At 34.9% G+C, this 20,305-nt stretch overlaps 1 non-coding gene across 1 annotated transcript; it reads left to right on the forward strand.

The window, feature by feature from the left end:
• Positions 1–8,406: 8,406 nt before the first annotated feature.
• LOC148092230 (U6 spliceosomal RNA) lies at positions 8,407–8,512 on the forward strand. The gene has a single exon (XR_015715236.1). It is a non-coding gene; the product is annotated as a U6 spliceosomal RNA (small nuclear RNA).
• Positions 8,513–20,305: the final 11,793 nt, after the last annotated feature.

Here is a 20,305-nt window from a genome sequence, read left to right on the forward strand (position 1 = left end):
TATAGAATGCCAAGTGATTTACAGCTATTATCTCACTAAATCCTCTGTGAAATAGGCACTGCTACTCTTCTAATTGGCAATTTTGAGAAAATTGAGGTTCTGAGAAAATAACTTCTGAAGGAAAGAAATAAGGGAGAAATATCTCTCTGACTCCCAAGTTCTTACTCTCTATGCTCTCCTGCCTTGCATCATAATGAACAATGCACTCTCTGCAAGATTAATTGCATCAATTCTCTCATTTAGGCCTCCTCTAAGAGATAGAAACAAACTTAGAAAGAAAAAGTATTTGCCTAATGTAAAGCAGGTAATAAGTTTGAGTTGGATTTTAAATCTAGGTCTGCTCAGATGCTTATCATCTGCATTGTTATCTCTGATCTGAAAAATTAATCTTTACCAAGAGTAGGGTACTAGATTAGAGCCACACAATTAACAAAGGCAAGTGTCTCAGTACTGAGCTATAATAAAGGGGCTTGAATCCTTCTGTAACCAGTCAAAGTGGGATGAGTGGTGGATGGGTTGAGGGGAAAGGCCTGTGAACAGTAAGAAAGGGAAGTGCCAGGCAATCTGAACAGAGCTTGCACAGAAAACCTAATAGTTCTGGGAATGCAGAGTTGAGAATCAAGCAGACTAGATAGTAAGCCAAGAATGAATGACTATTGATAGAAATAATAAAGAGAAGAAGGATATGGAGAAAGCAGTATAAAATCATCTTAACCACTTAAAGTTTGGTTAGCAAAAGCTCTGGTTATAAATCAAGACATATTTCCACATTTATAGTTACTCTTTCTGTGCACTTTATATTCTATAACTTGATCATTCTTCAATGTTATGACTAGACAAAATTTTCATTGCTTTAATAATTTAATATAGAGCATTTTTTAAGGTTATGAGGACATAGTCATATAACATACAGCCCAAATGAAGAAAGTGGGGAAAATGATCATTTTTAACTCCAGAAAAATATCCACAATATGAAATAATCTAGAAAAGATCAGCAGTGTAGTGACTGACAGGTTTTCTCTCTCTCAGCTTGCATTTAGTTGTTTTCTGCAATGGTTATAGTGCATTTGGATTATATCAAAATAATAATGATGGTTAATTAGATCTAAATTAGGCTGTAAGTATTTTTTCTTTCAAATATGTTAATTTCCAATAAAGAAAGTCTATGTAGAAATTCATGAGGAGAATCTGTCAGATAAGGAAGCTGTATCTTGATGCAAAGTACCAATAGGCAGCTAATTCCTTTATTTGTTTCACAGGCTCATACTGTGGTGTGGGGGAGGTCAAGGGTGATGTTTTTACTCTTCTCCTTGCTAAGAATTTAGCAATATAATGTGATGGCAATAGTGATAGATTCAAAGTCAGGAAGCCTAAATTGGATTGTGGGTGTACTACTAATTAGCCATGTAACTTTGAGTGAATCACCTCCATTCTCTAGGCTTCATTTGTTTCATCACTACAAATACAGTTTTGGAGTAGAGAATTGCTAAAATATCTTTCAGTTCAGAGATACAGTGAAGCTAAACTAATTGATTCTAGGAGCTCAAATACATTAAATATTTGAGTATTAATATATATGTACCAAACCAGTGAGCAGTGAAATATATAAAGCAACTACTCAAGAACTAAAGGGAGAAAGAGATCAAAACAATCATAGTTGGGGATCTCAGTACTCCATTGACAGCTCTAGACAGATAAACCAAACATCAACTCAATAAATATTCAGCCTAAGTGAAACAATAAATCAAATGGACATATTGACATTTACAGAGCCTTTCATTCCAGAACATCAGATTATACATTCTCCAGTGCACGTGGAACAATCTCAAGGATAGACCATATGTTGAGTTACAGAACTAGCAACAAAAAATTCAAGAAGATTGAAATTATTCCAAGCATATTATCTGACCATGATACCTTGAAATTAGAAATCAACTGTGAACAGGGAGTAAGAAACCCACATATACATGAATATTAAACAACATACTACTAAAAAATGACTGGATCAAATAAATAAAAGATGAAATAAAAAAATATATAGAGACAAATGAGAATGACAATACAACATATCAAAACTTCTGGGACCCAGCAAGAGCAGTAATAAGAGGGAAGTTTATATCATTACAGGTTTATCTCAAGAAACAAGAGAAATCCCAAGTAAACAACCTAACATCACATCTTAAAGAATTATAAAAAGAAGAACAAAAGCAACCTAAAGTCAGCAGAAGAAAGGAAATCATAAAAATTAGAGCAGAACTGAATGAAACACAGAACAAAAAGACTACACAAAACATTAATAAGACAAAGAGCTGGTTTTTTGAAAAGATTAAGGATAATTGATAAACCCCTGGTTAGACTCACTAAGGAAAAAAGGGAAAAGACCCATATAAACAAAATCAGAAATGAGAGAAGAGAGGTCACTAGAGATATCACAGGTATATAAAAGATTATACTAGTATATTATGAAAGACTATATGCCACCAAATTCAATAACTTAGAAGAAATGGATAAGTTCCTAAAAATATGTAACCTTGCTAAACTAAATCATGAAGAATTGGAAAATCTAAATAGACTGGTCAGCAGTGAGGAAATTGAAACAACCATCAAAAACTTCCCAAAAAGTAAAAGTCCAGGACCAGATGTCTTCATCAGTGAATTCTACCAAATGTTCAAATAAGGGTTAAAGCCTATCCTTCTCAAACTCTTCCAAGAAACTGAAGAAGGAGCAATACTTTCTAAGACATTTTATGAGGCCAGTATAACCCTGATATTAAAACCTGGCAAGGATAACACACACACACAAAAACAACAGACCAATACCTCTGTTGAATACAGATGCAAAAATCCTAAACAAAATACTGGAAAATCAAATACAGCAGTACTTCAAAAAAATAATACATCACAATCAAGTGGGGTTCATTCTCGGGGCACAAGGATGGTTCAACATACATATATCAATCAATGTAATACATCACATTAACAAAAGAAAAGATAAAAATCATATCATCTTATCAACAGATGCAGAAAAACATTTGATAAGGTACAACATCCATTTATGATGAAAATACTGAATAAGATAGAAATAGAAGGAAAGTACCTTAACATAATAAAGGCCGTATATGATAAACACTCAGCTAATATCATACTCAATGGTGAAAAACTGAAAGGTTTTCCTCTAAGATCAGGAACAAGACAAGGATGTCCACTCTCACCACTCTTATTCAACATAGTTCTGGAAGTCTTAGCCAGAGCAATAAGGCAAGAGAAAGAAATAAAAGATATCCAAATAAGGAAGGAGGAAGTAAAAGTGTCACTTTTTGCAGACGACATGATTCTGAATATAGAAAACCTTAAAGGCTCCACCAAAAAACAATAAGTAAATAAAGTAAAGTTGCAGGATACAAAGTCAATGTACAAAAACCCATTGCCTTCTTGTATACTAGCAACAAAACTTCAGAAAAAGAAATGAAAAAAACAATTCCTTTTGCAAATGCAACCAAAAGAATAAAATACTTAGGAATAAACAACAAACAATGTGAGAGACCTATATACTGAAAATTTCAAAGCATTATTAAAAGAGATTGAAAAAGACAAAAGAAAATGGAAAAATATCCTGTGTTCATGGATTGGAAGAAGCAACATAGTTAAAATGGCCATATTACCCAAAGCAATATACAGATTTAATGCAATCCCCATCAAAATCCCAATGTAGTTTTTTAAAGAAATAGATCATCAGATTGGTATGGAACCACAAAAGATCCTGAATAAACAAAGCAACCCTGATAAAAAAAAAAAAACAAAGCTGGAGGTATCACACTATGTGACTTCAAATTATAATACAGAGCTACAATAATCAAAACAGCAGGATATTGGCACAGAAACAGATACACAGATCAGTGGAACAGAACAGAGTCAAGATATAAAACCACATGTATATGGGCAGAGAATTCTTGACAAAAGAGCTAGAAACACACAATGGAGTAAAGATAGTCTCTTCAATAAATGGTGCTAGGAAAACTGGAAAGCCACATGCAAATGAATGACACTGGATTACAGTTTGTCTACATGTACACAAATTAACTCACAATCCATCAAAAACATAAAATATGAGACCTGAAAACAATAAGTTACATAGAAGAAAACACAGGTACCAAACTTACGGGCCTGGGTTGTAGAGAACATTTTATGAACTTGACACCAAAGTCAAGAGAAGTAAAGGCAAAAATAAATGGATGGGACTATATTAAATTAAAAAACTTCTACACAGCAAAATAAAATAAAATTTAAAAACTTCTGCACAGCAAAATAAACTGACAACAAAACAAAGAGGCAGCCATCCAGAATGGAGATGCAAACAGTAGCGCTGACAAAGGTTTAATTTCCAAAATATATAAAGAACTCATAAAACTCCAGACCAAACAAACAAACAACCCAATCAAAAGGTGGGCAGAGGTCCTGAACAGACATGTCTCCCAAGAAGACATATGAACAGCCAATAGATATCTGAAAAGATGTTCAACCTCACTAGCAGTTAGGGAAATGCAAATCAAAACTACAGTGAGATGCCACCTTACACCTGTTAGAGTGGTTATTAATAACAAGACAAGCAATAACAAGCGTTTGAGAGGTTGTGGTGAAAAATTAACCCTCATTCACTGAAGGGGGCAATGTAGGCTGGTACAACCAATATGGATATCAGTCTGGCAATTCCTTAAAAAACTAAGAATAGAGCTAACCTATTACCCAGTAATCCCTCTCCTGGATATATACCCCAAAAACTCAAAAACATGTATTTGCAAAAATATATGCAGCCTTATGTTCATTGCAGCATTATTCCAGGTGGTCAAGGCGTGGAAGCAACTAAAGTGTTCTGCGATAAAGGACTGAATAAAGAATAGGTGGTACAAATACATAATGGAATAGTACTCAGCCATAAGAAAGGATGAAATACTGCCATTTGCAACAAAATATGGATGTACCTTGAGAATATTATGCTAAGTGAAATAAGTCAGTCAGAAAAAGCTAAGAACCATGAGATTTCACTTATATGGTGGGATATAAAACTGAAACTCCTAGACACTAACAGCAGTGTGGTGGTTACCGGAGAGATGGGGGTAGAGGTTGAAGGGGGTCCTAATATATGACTTTTGTGAAGAGAGAAGATGTGACTCTGGGTGGCAGGCACACAGAGCAATACACAGATCTTGTAACATAGAAATCCACACCTGAAACCTATATGTTCATATTGTCACACTAATAAATTTAGTTTATAAAGAAGAATAAATAAATAAAATCCTAATGCCACAATCTTAGTTATGGTAGTAATTCATATCAAGGGAATTCCCAGCTTGTGACCATTCACCCACTTCCTTCTATCCCTATCCTTAACTGTTTCAAAACAAGGAATAATGTTAGAATGGGAATGCAAGCCAAATTCACTGCAGTACCATGAGGTAGTCCTGTAGCACCTGCTTTTCTGTTCTGTTCATTAAAATAAAAAAATAAAATCTCCCATGTCCATCTGGCACCATTCAAATGTTGCTCCCCCGGCATCATTCATGGGTACTAAATTCACTGACTCTTATGTAACACATATTTTACAGTTTATGTTCATAGGCTCAGCATAGGTGGAATCAGCATATATTTCTATAACTAGTTAGCAACATTTAATTCCAATAAGCAAGCCACAAATTCCATATAAGTAATTTTGCTCCATGTTCTTCAAAACAGGTTATAAAAAGAGCAATTTAAATTGGAGAAAATAAAATAATCTTACCAATGCTTATAATTTATTTTAAAATGACTAATTTAAAATCTAATGTTATATTAAATGACTCCCTCAGAAAACAAATGAATAAACCTTCAAAAACAAAACTAGAAATTATTATTCAATTGTATTCACATAAATATACATTATAAAATACCAAATCCATTAGATAATGGCCAACTAACCCTTTTTAATTAAAAAGTTACTGTGGCTATATACACAGTCTCAGAAACCTTCTTAATTACAGAGACAATAAGGAAACAGGAAAACACAGCATATTAATTTCAATAAAAATAGTATCATGAGTATGTATAATCAACCTAATGAGTTTATAAAATGTTTCTATAACTATTATCACATGAAAATTAAATTTTCAGTTCATTTAAAAAATATTGCCAAAGATTTCCTTGGACTTTTTTCTATAATATTTTTCTGAAAAGCAAAAGTGGAAAAAACCACAAAAATCATTTGATACTTTTAATTTGTGTAAAATTCTGTAGTGCCCCCTTTGTAAGCTGAAGATGAAATGTCCTGTATAAACTTTATTTATATCAAATGACAAAGAAAATATTAAGATATCAATCATTTAGAAAAACAGATTAAGAGACTGAAGAAGATTTTTCTCAAGAGAGCCTTAAGTAGCTCTTCTCCTTTCCCAAGGAGCTAAGTCCATCATGATGTCAAATGCTGAGTAGAAATAAGCATACGGTGTGAGATAAGTTCTATTACCCTTTACTCAAAGAGCTTCACAGCAAACATTGTTGCTGGGCTTGGCACAAAAGATAGTTTTTCCTCAGCAGTAATAATCTGGGAGACAAGAGAAAAAAGACAGTGAAGGGTGGGCAAGTTATATAAGAATTTTATGGAAGAGAGATCATTTAGTCTCCTCCCTACTCTACTTGCAATGTTTCATGAAACTCAGGAGTTTATCTCCATCTTCCCAGGGAAAGTACTTAGCAAAAGTTGGAGTTGGAGGGCAAAGTGGTGGAAGAGATATGGGTTAAACTTGGTTCATAGTTATGAATTGTAAAAAGAGAACTTAGAGCTACTGAAACTTGTGGTGTTTAAATGAAAATACCATATGTCTCCCTAAATAGGAACAGAATAATACCCATTATTTATTAAATACTATGTTCCAGTCACTATGCTGTGTGTTTTATGTCCTATTTCATTTAAAACTCCAAACAACTCTGCAAAGTAAATGCTCGTTCAAAGTCCCTGGGGATAAATGGTAGAACAGGGATTCAAATTTAGTGTTATCTAATTCAAAAGCACATGATGTATTCACCAATAACAAGATGTCTTATCAAGTCAACAACGTATGGTTCAAGACAATAAAAAACAAAATAAGTGTTATAATCCAATCATACTCATTTGTATGTTTCTAGTTCTATCTTTCAACTCAATTAAGCATGAAGAAAAAGACAGGAGTTATAAACAGAAGGATTAGAAGACAGGAGTGGGGCTAAAATAAAATGGAAAGTGGCTACACTAGCAATTCTTAGGTATATCTCACAAAAATGTGTCTAATTAATGCACAAAAGCAAAAAACAATGTTTGGTATAAGTCTCTTTTTGTATTCTTGAATGATAGCATTTTATGCATTATTGCTTTTCAGAGTTCACAGAACAGAGAAGTCCAGAATTTATCCTCCTGGTTTTCTATTTGCATTTCTCAGAATTTTGTTAGTGTATCTTGTTGCATACAGGACAATGTCAAAGAATGCCTACACTAAAAATCCTCTGGGAAACCATAAATAATATTCAGAGTAAATCTACAAAATTTATCACAGACATACACACTAAAATAGCACTTTGGACAGCTTTGTGCATGTTCATTCACCTATATACAGAGAAAGAAACAGATCTGTTTATTTATTTATCCTTACGATTCTTCTCTAAATTAGGAAATACCTTACAGTAAAAAAACAGAACAAAAAACTAAAGCACACTGGTTAATAAAAAATTGAGCTTGATTTGATTCCTTAGAGTTTTGTTGTTGTTGGTTTGGTTTGGGTTTAGTTTGGTATGGGTTTTTAAAAATAATTTACTAAATAACTTTACTGAGGTATAATTAAAGTACAGTAAACGGCATCTATTTAGAGTGTACATTTTTTTACCTATGTGTATACATCACATTGTTTGTGCATCATTTTAAACTTAGATCCTTTGGTTCAAATCTAGGCAAAGATGAAGTACTCTTGGTGATCAGGTACAGTACCTTAGCCATCTAGACACCCTCATCCTCCATTCCATTCAACTAATACGCTTCCTTGGCTCTACTTGGCTATTACTGCAAGGTTTCCAAATCACATATCATCCAGGATAGTCGCTGTTTTCAGCTCACTTTAAAATTCTTCTTAGCAGTTTTATAAAATGGAAACAAATCTATAATGACCAAAGTACATCAGCATTTAGTTTGGCTTTGTAAGATTATCTTATCATCTCAAAAAAATGAGGTTTTTATACTGAGATTTCTATGTTTAAATATTTCTAGATAACTGGATGAATAATTAAACATGGAACTAATTATTTAGCTATAATTATTTAACAGTCATTTTAAAATTATTTATTTATCCAATGCTATTTTTTACATCTATTATATTCAGGAAATATAAAGATTAATATAATTGTATCTCTGTGCTCGCTTTGGCAGCACATATACTAAACTTGGAATGTTACAGAAAAGGTTAGCATGCCCCTGCACAAGGATGACACGCAAATTCATGAAGCATTCTGTATCTTTAGTAGGAAAAGGAAACAAGGTGAATATGACACAGGGGAAGGAAATAAAATTTATTTTATGACCTCTTATTGTTTATTTTATTTCTAAAAGATGTTAAAGTAATATACATTTAATAATTGAGTAAATAACCAAATTTAAGAAGAAAAAATGACATCACTCAGAAAAAAATGGAAATGCCCATTCTATGAAATCCAGCACCATGGATTAAATAAATGTGACTAGGAAGAATCCCAAAGCCAATGTCACAAGAGTTTCTTTTCTTTTTATTTTAGGCTGCTTTAAATCAGTTCTGGAAATAGACAGGGAATAAACAAATAAATGAATGTGTGTTCATGTTAAAAAAAAAGAGTTCATGCCTGATGTAAGAAAGTTCAGAATCCCTTAACATAGAAAAGGTGAATGCATATGTATGCAATAGGAGAAAAGATCACTACCTGCTGGGTAATAAAGAAAGGTTTGATGAACAAGCAGCATTTAAGTTGAGTTTTGAAAGGTAGAAATTATTTTATATAGAAAAGATGGGGGGGTGAAAAATTTCAGCACTCAGAAGCATGAAATATTAGCAAAGGTGTGAAGTTGGGAAATTTTAAAGTTTATTTGGTAATGGCATAAATGCTACTTGAATTACACGCTAAGATAAACAGAAAAAATTCTCAAGAAAGTAAATTTGGTCCCACATTTGGAAGCTTGCACTGGTTGTCTGCATAGACAATTATGAGCAATACAAAGAATGGAGGTAGAGATTCCAAGATGGCAGCAGATTGAGTGGAAGCTACACTGACACTTTCCCAGGAACAAACTAGAATTACAACTAAAATATAGAAAAACCAACAACGTCCTCATAACCAAGGACTTAAAGTAGAGACCCAGTAGAGGCTGGTAAAAACTCTGGAGGCATGAGAGAGCTGGCTGGGCTCCCACAGGCAGCAGCTGAAGGTCTGGAGGGATATCTCATCTTTGGGGGGTTCCCACTGAGAACTCTGAGGCCTAAACCCCACCTAGTGGAGTATATAAGGCCTGGGGCTCATTAAGAGGCTGAATAACAATCAGCCTCTGAGTGTTTTGAGTCTTTCCCTGATTTGCTTCTGAACCCAGGGTTTGGAAAAGCAGAACTTGGTGCCAATCTTGGTCCTGTCCAAACACACTCAACCCATCAGAGGGAACCGCAAGCTGTGGAGTGGAGAAAGCTTCAAAGAGGGCATTCAAGGTCAGTCACAAATAGCATCTGACATTGGCCTGCACCAGAGACCATCCAAAAGAGTAAGAGTCCTTGCAGATCTACCTAATACAAAGAAAAAAATCCAAACAGGCAGCCAAAATAGGGAGGAAAAAAAACAAGCCCCAAATGAAAGAACAAAAGAATTCTTCAGAAGAACTACATGAAATGGAGAAAAGCAATCTATCAGATAGAGAGTTCAGAATACTGATTATAAGGAAGCTTAACAGCATAAGGAAGAAAAAAAATCACAGGACTCTGAATTTTGTTATACTCATTTAAATTGATTTAAACACCTTGGCATCATTTAAACAGAAACTTCATACTGAAAATGCAATAAAATTGCTATAACAACATGAAACTTCACTTAGGTAAATTGTAAGATTTACCTATGTAAATTGTATTTTGTTTGATTTTTCACTAAAACATTCCATATAATTAATTAAATACTCTAAAATTAATTTAAAAAATAAATTGAAACTATGAAGGAAATTAAGAATGAAAAAAAAGTACATTGGAAGGAATAAACAGCAGATTAGGGGAAGCTGAGGATCAGATCAGCAAATTAGAAGACACAGTAGAAAAAAATCACTCAGAGATCCAAAAACAAAAAACAGGAGGATATTTAAGGGAGTTGTGGGACAACATGAATGTAACAATATTCCCATAATAGGAGTGCCAGAAGGGGAATAGAATAAGCAAGGAATAGAGTATCTGTTTGAAGAAATAATGGCAGAAAACTTCCCTAACCTGGTGAAGAAAAAAGTCACACAAGTTGAGGAGACACTAAGAGTCCCATGAGAGAAGAACCCAAAGAGGCCCACACCTAGACACATCATAATTAAAATGCCAAAAATTCAAGACAAAGAAAGAATCTTAAAGGTAGCAAGAAAAAAACAATTTATCTATAAAGGAGCTCCCATAAGGCTGTCAGCTGACTTCTCATCAGAAACTCTTCAGGCCAGAAAGAAATGTCATGAAATATTCAAGGTAATGAAAAGAAAGGACCTGAAACCTAGACTACTCTATCCGGCCAGGCTATCATTAAAAATAGATGATGAAATAAAGAGTTTCCTGGGCAAAAAAAAAAAAAAATGGGATAAAGGAGTTTATCACTACCAAACCAGCATTGCAAGAAATGTTAAAGGGACTGCTATAATAAGAAGTTGAAATAGAGAGAATGAGAAACGTAGGCCTAAAGAAATAAAATAATAGATAAGTATCTAACAATAATAACCATGAACTGATTAAATGCTCCAATCAAAAGACATATGTTAGCTGAATGGATAAGAAAACATGACCCAAATATATGTTATCTACAAGAGACCCACCTCAGAACAAAAGACTCACATATGCTGGAAAAGACAAAAAAAATTCTGGAGGATTTTAAAGGAGAGAACTACAGCAATACAATCACAGTAGGGGAGCTTAACACACCACTTATTTTAATGGGTAGATCTTCCAGACAAAAAATCAACAAGGTAACAGTGACTCCAAATGACACATTAGATCTAATGGATTTCATTGACATTTACAGAACATTTCACCCCAAAGCTGCAGAACATGCATTCTCTTCAAGCACACATGAAAAATTCTCAAAGATAGACCACATGTTAAGACACAAAACTAGTTTCTACAAGTTCAAGAAGTTTGAAATCATATCAAGCATCTTCTCAGACATTTATATCATTGATTACTATGTAGCTGTAAAAAAGAAAGATCACTTACCCTTTGAGACAGCATGGTGGGGCCTGGTGAGTATCATGCTAAGTGAAATAAGCCAGTCAGAGAAAGTCAAGTATCACATGATCTCACTCATATGTGAAATCAGATGAACAAAACAAACCAATGAACAGAATAGATCCAGAGACATAGAACCATGGAACAGACTCTTGAATCTCAGAGGGAAGGCAGGGGTGCATGGGTGAGGAGAGATTAACCTAAGAACTTATATACACATATGCATAACCCATGGACACAGATGATAGTGTGGTGAAGGCCTGGGGATGGGGAGAGAAAGGAGGACATTTGTAATACTGTCAACAATAAAGATAAATTTTTTAAAAGAGTTACTTGTAGAAGGAATTCTATTTTCAGATATGGAGGGCACTAGGTCATATACGCAGAACCTCATCAAAGTGAAAGACAAGATGATTTACCAACATCTGAAGTTAATTTCATTAGAGAGGAAACTCAAACAGAAGAATTGCTATAAGAATGGCATAATTGCTCTGCAATAGTGAGTACTCAGCTGAGAGCAGATGAATATTGAACCCAGCAACACTATTTTTTCATTTTGGAACAGAGAAGTGGGCAAAATGAATAACTTATTGTTAATCATGAATATGTCAGAAAGTCAAGATTTCAAAGAATTTTAGGATATCCCAGAAAATACTGAAGAGACACAACAAGAAGTCCAGCTTAGTTAAGAAAGCAAGTGAATACACAGGATCAATAGCCTGGCAGAAGAATGAGATGTCCAGGACTTGGGAATCACAAAAAGAAAGAACAGAAATAGAAGGTATGAAGGAGGAGAAAAAAATTGGTTGTAGACAAATGAAGAAAGAATCAGAGACAAGATACTGGCCACAGAACATTATTTCATGATGACAGACTTCAAAGTATGTTTATGCCAATAGTTACAATAAAAAGCCAGTTTTTACTTAAATTAAAAAAAAAAAAAAAGCAGAAGAAATACCTTAAAGGATGGGAAGATTTTTGCAATGCATGATGGAAGAAACTAACAAGAGTGTGAGGAGGGGAAGCAGTAGAGTAAAGCAGATGTGGAAAAAGCTGAAATGGAATAAATGTATATTCCATAAGAGGAAGAGGAAGGAGGAGGCACTGGGCATTTTGAAGATGAAGGAAGCTAGAAGATCCAAGAAGGGAGCTACAATAGGTAATATTTTCATTAGAGGTTGGGAGACTAGACTAGTCATGGTAGAACAATTAAAATTTAGGTATATTAGTTTGCTAGGGCTGCTGTAGCATAGTATTACAAATGAAGTGGCTAAAAACAGAAATTTGTTGTCTCAGGTTCTGGAAAGTTGGTTCCGTCTTAAGGCTGTGAGGAAGAATGTGTACCATGCTTCCTGCCTAGCTTCTGGTGGCTTGTCAACAACCTTTGGTATCCCTTGGCCTATGGAAACATCACTCTGATCTTTGCCCTAATCCTCACACAGCATTCTCTGTGTGTGTGTGTTTATGTGTGTGCGTGTCCAAATATACCTATTTTATAGAGATATCAGCCTTATTGGAGTAGAGGCCTAACTTACTCCAGCATGAACTCATCTTAATTAATTATATCTACAATGACTCTATTTCCAAACCAGGTCATATAGTGAGGTACTAATGGGTTAGGAATTCAACATAAGAATTTGGGGATAATTCAATTTAACCCATAACAGTGGATTTAGCAAAATGTTGATGGAATTAGAGCTATGAGATCCAGTCTATCTAGGGGCTAAGTTTGGTCTTGATGTATTCTGACAGTTTGCAGCAGTAGGGAGAAAGCAAGTAAAGGCAAGTGTTCACATGTTTGGCCTCACACAAACAAAGCCTGTGGATAATTGACTGCAGTATTTGCTTTTTGTCTAAATGCTTAGGCATTCATATATTCAACCAGTGAGTATATAAATATCTGCTGAAATGACTGTATACCAGTTATTCAAGTGCAAATTTTAAAAATGGAAATAATGTAAAAGATGGCAAATTTTTTATATGATAATCCACAAGATGAGCATTACCAGTCTATCCTGAATTCCCAAGGTGTTCTCTCTAAAAGGCTGAAAGAGAAGTTCAGTCTCAGGGCACAAGACAATTCAATATAAGGTTGAGGAACCATGATTAAAACATGTCAAGATCTAAAAGTTATTAAAGACAAATGATATTTCATTGAAGATGTTTCTCAGAGATAGTATAAACTATAGTCCTGGGGGATCAGAATTAAGTTCTAGAAAGTTCTTAGCTTACTAATTTTCAAAAAAACTGACAACATTCAGAATGTCAAAATTTTAGCATTCTAGAAACATACTCAACTTTTATAACTTTGGTTTTCGAAGGGATCCCTCAAAAGAAGTAACAAATAATTTAATGATAAGAAAACTTGCTCTTTAGTGCTTGAAAAACATAAAAAGGTTAAAGTAAAAAATTTATATGTCATGACCTATGAAACTGTGTTGCAAATGCACATAAAAGATGACATAAAATTTTTACATTGATTTTTTATTTTTATTTTTTAATTTATTTTTTTATCTATGTGACAATTTAAAAGGTGTCCATTGTATTTTCAATTTGTCATTTAGAAAAATAGATTAAGTTAAAGCAAAAGGAGCTTCAAATACTCTCTCAATTCTGACCTAGCTAACACCTACTCACTACCAGCCTTGTCCCCAATTTGTTTCTTTGTACTTTTTCTTCAAAATACTACAGTTCCAACTTGCATCTGTATTTACAAAAATTGTTAAATTTCTGCATCTCTGCCCTAGGTTCTAAACTTCACCAGAACAGGGGTGATGTATTTCTTACTCACCCTTGTATCCCCAGTCCAAAAAGGTATTCCTCAAATATTTGTTGAATAAATGAATAAAGACTTTAACTCAGGAAAACTAAATAGTAACTGATATATATTGTAAGTTGCTTAACTAGTTCTGATAATGGAGAGAGGATAATAGTCTACCTATTTTGTAATATTCTATATATATCCACTTTTTCCTATATCTTCTATCATTTTCAGGCCTTTTATTTCCCCAAGGAATGGAAAAGTGCATACTAGAGCTGCAAAAGAGAACCATTTGGCACTGTCACCACTCTCTAACTTTGAACCAAATATTCCATTAAAGCAGCCAATTAAAGACTTTTCACACAATCCCAAAACACTACAATCTCCCATTAGAGAAACAAAAAGAGACAGTAAATGTCTTTTTCCAGATCTTAGTACCTAAGTGTTTAAATACAGATATACTCCTACTAACACGAGAAAGAACACAGAGACAATGTTCATCAACATCTAAAATAATAGAAAACAAGTTCTTGTTCTACTAATTAGGAATATAAACTAGAAAAGTAATCTCTTAACAGATTCATGTAATTCTTGTCTGGATATGTTGGTGACTAATGAAATGCCTTTTTCCGTAAAGTTTCCTACCCTTTCACCAAAATAAATAAATAAATAAATAAATAAATAAATAAATAAATAAATAAATAAATAGGATTCCAAGATGGTGATAGATTAAGTGAAAGCTAAACTGAAATTCTCCAAGGAACAAACTGGAATTACAACTAAAATATAGAAAAAAATCCTGAATAATCAACTGAGGATTAGCTGAGGACACAAGAGGGCTGGCTGTGTTTGCACAGGCAGCAGCTGAAGGACAAGAGGGATCTATCAGCTGTGGGGGGTTCCTGCTAAGAACTCTGGGGCCTAAACCCCAAGCTGGGCTTCCCAGCCTAGAACACCACAACTGAGAAAAGTGCCCGCATAACATCTGGCTGTGAAAAGCAGCTGGGTTTCTGTCTGCCAGTGAGAGATAGCTGGAAATGCAGGCACCCTCTTAAAGAGCAAATGCACAGAGTTTTGAGTGCAGCCACACAACTTGGGCTCCAGAAGAAGGAGAGCAGAGTGGACTAGAGCCATGTGAGGAGAATCCAGGGTTATGGGGGCTGTAGATAAAGCTCAGAGCACAGCTACCTGAATTTCTCTGCTGAGTCATTTCCCCCATTCTGCAAATGAGATTATTATCAGGCACACCACTGCCAGCCATGCAGCTTTTCCGGGGGTGGGGGGAGAATTATCCCACCCATTGGACAAACTCTTGCCCCACCCTGTGGAGTTTATGCCTTACAGTAGACTACAGCCTGAGGCTCATAAAGAAACAGATAAATCAGCCTGCAGGCAAAGGCAGGACTCTGGGTGTTTTGAGTCTTTGCCTGACTGCTTCTGGACCCGGGCCTTGGAAAAGCAGATGCTGGTGTGCATCTTGGTCCTACCCAAATGCACCCAGCCCCAGCAGAGGGAATAAGCCCAACAGATAAAACCACAAGTTGTGAGTTGTTGATAGCTCCAAACAGTACTCAAGGCCAGTCACAAAGAGTGTTTGACATTGGCCTGCACCAGAAACCCTCCAAAAAGACAGAGTCCTAGCAGGTCTACCAAATACATAGAAACAAACCCAAAGAGGAAGCTAAAATAGAGAAACAAACAAACAAACAAACAAAAAAACAAGCCCCAAATAAAAGAATAAGAGAAATCTCCAGAAAAAAAGCTAAATGAAATGGAAATAAGCTATCAGATATAGAGTTCAGAATATTGATTGTAAGGATGCTCAACAGCATGAAAAAAAGATATGGAAACTATGAAGGAAATGAAGAATGACAGAGCAGAAATAAAAATTCATTAGAAGAAATAAATAGCAGGTTACAGGAAGCTGAAGATAGGATCAGTGAATTAGAAGATAGGGGAGAAAAATATCACTCAGTCAAAGTTCTTCCCCCAAAAAAATTTAAAAACACAAGGACAGCTTAAGAAAGCTGAGGAAAAACATGAAAATTAATAATATTTGCTTTATAGGAGGGCCAGAAGGGGAATAGAATATGCAAGAGATACAGTATCTGTTTGAAGAAATAATGGCAGAAAACTTCCATATCCTGACCAAGAAAAAAGTCATACAAGTTCAGGAGGCACAAAGAGTCCCAAGCAAAAAGAACCCAAAGAGGCGACTCCCAGACACATCATAATTAAAATGCCAAAAATTCAAGACAAAGAGAGAATCTCAAAGGCAGCAAGAGAAAAGTAATCTGTTACCCACAAAGGAGCTCCCATAAGGCTGTCAGCTGACTTCTTATCAGATACTCTATAGGCCAGAATGGAATAGCATGAAGTATTCAAAGTAATGCAAAACAAGGATGTGAAACCAAGACTCCTCTATCCAGCAAGGTCATCATTCAAAATATATGGTGAAATAAAGAGCTTCCCAGACAAAGAAAGGCTAAAGAAGTTTATCACCACCAAACCAGCATTGCAAGACATATTAAAGGGATTGTTGTAATAAGAAGTAGAAATAGAGAGAAACACAGGCATAAAGAATTAAAATGGCAATAGATAAGTGCCTATCACTAATAACCTTAAATGTAAATGGATTAAATGCTCCAATAAGACAAAAGGTAGCTGAGTGGATAAGAAAACATGATCCGCATATATGCTGTCTACAAGAGACCCACCTCAGAACAAAAGACTCACATGGATAAGCATGAAGAGATGGAAAAAATTTTCATTCAAATGGAAATGAAAAAACAGCTTGGGTAGCAATACTCATATCTAACAAAACAGATCTCAAAATGAAGACCATAATGAGAGACAAGGTCACTACATAATACTAAAGGGATCAACCCAAAAAGAGGATATAACCCTGATAAACATAATGAAGCACATACATTTATAAAAAACTTCTAGAAAACATTAAAGGAGAGATTGACAGCAGTATAGTCATAGTAGGGGACTTTAACACCCCACTGACTTCACTAGATAGGCCTTTAAGACAAAAAATCAACAAGGAAACAGTGACCTTAAATGACACAATATCACATGGATTTAATTGACATTTACAGAACATTCCACCCCAAAGCTGCAGAATATATATTCTTATCAAGTGCACAGGGGAAATTCTCACAGATAGCCACACTTTAGGAGAGAAAACAAATCAATACAAGTTCAAGAAGATTGAAATCATATCACGCATCTTCTCTGATCACAATGCAATGAAACTAGAAATCAAACACTATAGAAAAACTCAAAAATATTCAAACACATGGAGGCTAAATAGCATATTATGAAACAGTCAATGGGTTAACAATGAGATCAAAGGAGAAATCAAACACCTCATGGAAAGACACAAAAATGCACAGACAACAACCCCAAATCTAAGGGACATGGCAAAAGAAGTCCTGAGAGGAAAATTCATAGCATTTCAGGCCTATCGCAAGAAACAAGAAAAAGATCTAATGAACCATCTAACACAACAATTAAAAAAACTAGAATGAGAAGAGCAAGAAAATCCCCAAGGAAGTGGAAGGAAGGAAATAATAGAGATCAGAGCAGAAATTAATGACATAAAGACTAAAAAAGAATACACAAAAATCAATGAAACCAAGAGGTGGTTCCTAAAAAGATAAATAAGATTGATGCACCTTTAGCCAGACTCACTAAGAAACAAAGAGAGGGGACCCAAATAAATAAAATCAAAAATGAAAGAGGCAATTGAACCACTGACTCAACAGAAATACAAAGAATTGTAAGAAAATACTGTGAGCAACTATATGTCAACAAATTGGACAACATGGAGGAAATGGACAAATTCCTAGAAGCATGCAACCTTCCAAAGCTGAATCAGGAGGCAGAAAACCTAAATAGGCTGATAACAACTAATTAAAATGAAGCAGTAATTAAAAAACTCCCAACAAACAAAAGTCCTGGACCAGATGGATTTACAGGTGAGTTTTACCAAACATTCAAAGAAGAATTAACACTTATTCTATTTAAACTATTCCAGAATATTCAAGAGGAGGGAATACTCCCAAATTCTTTTTATGAGACCAGCATCATCTCAATCCCAGTACCAGAAAAGACACTAAAAGAAAGAAACTTACAGGCCAATAGCCCTGATGAACATAGAGGTTAAAATCCTCAGTAAAATATTAGCAAACCAGATCCAGCAATATATTAAAAAGATCATACACCATGACCAAGTGAGATTTATTCTGGTAATGCAAGGCTGGTACAACATCTGCAAATCAATAAATGTGATACATCACATAAACAAAATGAAGGACAAAAATCATATGATCATATCAATATATGCAGAAAACACACTTTACAAAATCCAGCACCCATTTCTGATAAAAAGTCTCAGCAAAGTGGGAATAAAAGGATCATATCTCAACATAGTAAAGGTCATATGTGACAAACCTACAGCCAACATAATACTAAATGGGCAAAAACTAAAACCATTTCCCTTAAAAACAGGAACAAGACAGGGATGTCCACTTTCACCACTCTTATTCAACATAGTACTGGAAGTCCTCGCCACAGCCATCAGACAGGAAGAAAACATAACAGGTATCCAGATTGGAAACAGGGAAGTAAAACTGTCATTATTTGCAGATGACATGATATTGTACATAGAAAACCCTAGAGACTCCATCAAAGTACTACTAGAATTGATAAAAGAATTTGGCAAGGTAGCTGGATACAAAATCAACATCCGGAAATCAATGGCATTCTTATACACCAACAATGAATTTTCAGAGAAAGAAATTTAAAAAGCAATACCACTTACCATTGCAACTAAAAAATAAGATACGTAGGAATAAACTTAGCTAAGTATGTAAAAGACCTGTACTTGGAAAACTAGGGGACACTAAAAAAAGGAATAGAGGAAGATATAAACAAGTGGAAGAATATACCATGCTCATGGATTGGAAGAATTAATATCATTAAAATGTCCATACTACCCAAAGCATTTTATACATTCTATGCAATTCCTATTAAAATACCAACAGCATATTTTACAGATCTAGAACAAACATTTCAAAATTTATATGGAACCAAAAAAAGAACCCGAATAGCTGCAGCCATCTTGAGAAAAAAGAACAGAGTGGGAGGGATCATATTACCGGACTTCAAACTGTACTATAAAGCCATTGCAATCAAAACATCCTGGTATTGGTACAACAACAGACATATAGATCAATGGAAAAGAACAGAGACCCCAGAAATAGACCCATGCCATTATGGTCAGTTAATATTTGACAAAGGAGGCAAGAGCAACCAATGGAGTAAAGACAGTCTCCTCAATAAGTGGTGCTGGGAAAATTGGACAGATACATGCAAAACATTGAAACTAGACCACCAACTTTCACCATACACAAAAATAAACTCAAAATGGATAAAAGACTTAAATGTAAGTCACAAAACCATAAAAATCCTGGAAGAAAACATAGGCAGTAAAGTCACAGACATCCCACGTAGTGGACTTTTCACTGATACATCTCCTAGGGTAAGAGAAACAAAAGAAAAATTAAACATATGGAACTACATCAAAGTAAAAAGCTTCTGCACAGTAAAAGAAAACAACCTCAAAATACAAAGGAACCCCATGGCCTGGGAAAACATACTTGCCAAAGATGTATCTGAGAAGGGGCTAATTTCCAAAGTGTACAAAGAACTCATACTACTCAGCAAGAGGAAGACAAACAATCCAATTAAGAAATGGGCAAAGGTCATGAATAGACACTTCTCCAAAGAGGACATACAGATGGCCAAGAGACACAGGAGAAAACGCTCAGTGTTGCTAATCATCAGAGGGATGCAAATTAAAACCACAATGAGGTATCACTTCACACTTGTCAGAATGGATACAATCAATAAATGAACAAACAGCTAGTGCTGGCAAGGATGTGGAGAAAGGGGAACCCTAGTCCACTGCTGGTGGGAATGCAGACTGGTGCAACCACTATGGAAAACAGTATGGACGTTCCTCAAAAAATTAAAAATGGAGCTGCCTTTTGACTGAGTGATTCCA

The sequence above is a fragment of the Miniopterus natalensis genome, chromosome 10 (genome assembly GCF_054644295.1).
Source record: "Miniopterus natalensis isolate mMinNat1 chromosome 10, mMinNat1.hap1, whole genome shotgun sequence".
Taxonomy (NCBI): Eukaryota; Metazoa; Chordata; class Mammalia; order Chiroptera; family Miniopteridae; genus Miniopterus; species Miniopterus natalensis.